Source organism: Penaeus monodon, chromosome 22, assembly GCF_015228065.2.
Source record: "Penaeus monodon isolate SGIC_2016 chromosome 22, NSTDA_Pmon_1, whole genome shotgun sequence".
In the NCBI taxonomy this organism is placed as follows: Eukaryota; Metazoa; Arthropoda; class Malacostraca; order Decapoda; family Penaeidae; genus Penaeus; species Penaeus monodon.
Window position 1 is genome coordinate 27,123,158 of NC_051407.1, and position 1,786 is coordinate 27,124,943.

The 1,786-nt window shown below is 36.6% G+C and overlaps 1 protein-coding gene across 1 annotated transcript in view; it reads left to right on the forward strand.

The window, feature by feature from the left end:
• Positions 1-1,786, forward strand: part of LOC119587058 (glycerophosphocholine cholinephosphodiesterase ENPP6-like) — a gene marked incomplete in the record, with an annotated part of 24,354 nt that overhangs the window by 16,331 nt on the left and 6,237 nt on the right.

Here is a 1,786-nt window from a genome sequence, read left to right on the forward strand (position 1 = left end):
TGTCACTGCTTTTATAAGCAAGTAGGGGCTGAGGAAATTATCCCTAAGAATACAGGAAACATTGTAATCGAAACTATCAGGATTATGAAGAAGAGTCCACTTTTGGTGAATCCTAATGTTCTCTGCAATGAGGTACTTCTGGTGGAAAGGCATGGAAATTTGTGCAATGTTTGCCTTGGTTACATTTTGGTTGTGTTCAGTTTCCCACTCCCTTCCAGACCTAGCCCCAGCCTTTCTTCAGCGGAACGAACACTGACACGTCAAGAGGCTGCATGAAATGTGTGGTGTTTGAAGGGAGCCTAGTCATTGAAATCATTGCCGAGATATTTGTTAGGAGCTTTTTTTTGTTTTTATGTAATATATCTTTTCTCACTCTTACCTACAGCTTTAGCCAGAGGGAAATTTTTTGGCAATCACAGAATTTATCCTCTTGTAGGGATATGTGATCATGGCTGGTGGAATAGTACTCTCTGCATGAATGCAACTGAACGCTGTTATGCTGGTCTCGTTTTCTCTCCTTAGTGATGGTACTTTTCCAACTGATGGTGATGGACAAAATCCAGTTTCATCTATGTTGAAATTTTGAGTGGGTTCCTCCAGAGCATAGGTGGCATCAGTTTCCTTAAAACAGTTGAGAGAGGAGTAAAACCACTGTTTAATCACTCTAACACTGATGTCTTTTCTTGCTGATGTTATTGATACTGGTGTGTGGAAGGAGAGCATAGGATGTCTTTTTTTCCGAAGAGGGACCTCCATTTCTGTTACGGTTTTATCCCAGTAAATGAGGGTGGAAACTTTCTTGCACTTCCTTGCTTATCTTCATCTTGCAGAAGGGCCTTTGCAGCATTAAGTACATTTGCTTTTATAAATGGATCTGCCTGCTTAACTGATCTGGTAACATAATTCACAAGAACTATTTCTTCTGCATCAGATAGAAGAATTTTTAATCCAGGTTTTGAGCTCATCTCATGATACCCTGAGAGTTTGTAGCAGATTCAGGGATGTAGTTCTTTGCAGCTCCACTGATTGACAGTGAAAAGCTATAAAAAGTAAACTGAAACAAAAATGAGTATACAGTAAAACACTTAAAGGAAAAAAGTTAGTAGTAGTTTACACAAATATGAGGATATATAGATTTAGTTTTGACAGATCTATACTGAAATATCAAAGATCATCATCAATAATGTTTTAATCAATCATTAATACATTTTTATGTCTTTAAAGACTTCTTACAAGACATTTTCTAAATAGGGACATCTCTTCTGTGTAGCTTTCTCTGGCTTCTTGATTTTTTTCAGTGACATTGTACCCCAAAGTTATAAATTTAATCTACTAGAATATCTGGTATAATCATAGTTTTACATTACGCAAAATGTTGTCCAATATGTATGCAGTGCGTTATACTAAGATGGATGTGGGTCAGATGTGGGTCATACCCTAACTGGACACGCATCATATCTGATATGGATGCATGTACATAGTTTTATGCACTGTGTCATTGCTCTCTAAGGTGACATTTTTATTTTACATGTTACTGTCTCTCAAATAGAGGAAAAAAGTAGGTTCTTGGTTATTATCATGGGTTACTTTTAGGTTATATGAAAAAGTGCAAGTGAAACCCCATTATTTATTTACTTAGTTAATCTCCCATCTGTCCTGAATCTTTCCTTTGTTACTTGACTAATAAGCTTATCCTCTGCCCTCGAAATTCTCATCCCCATCAATACATATTGATATTTTCATTCATTGACACATGTCTGTATAAGAAACAACCATACATATATAG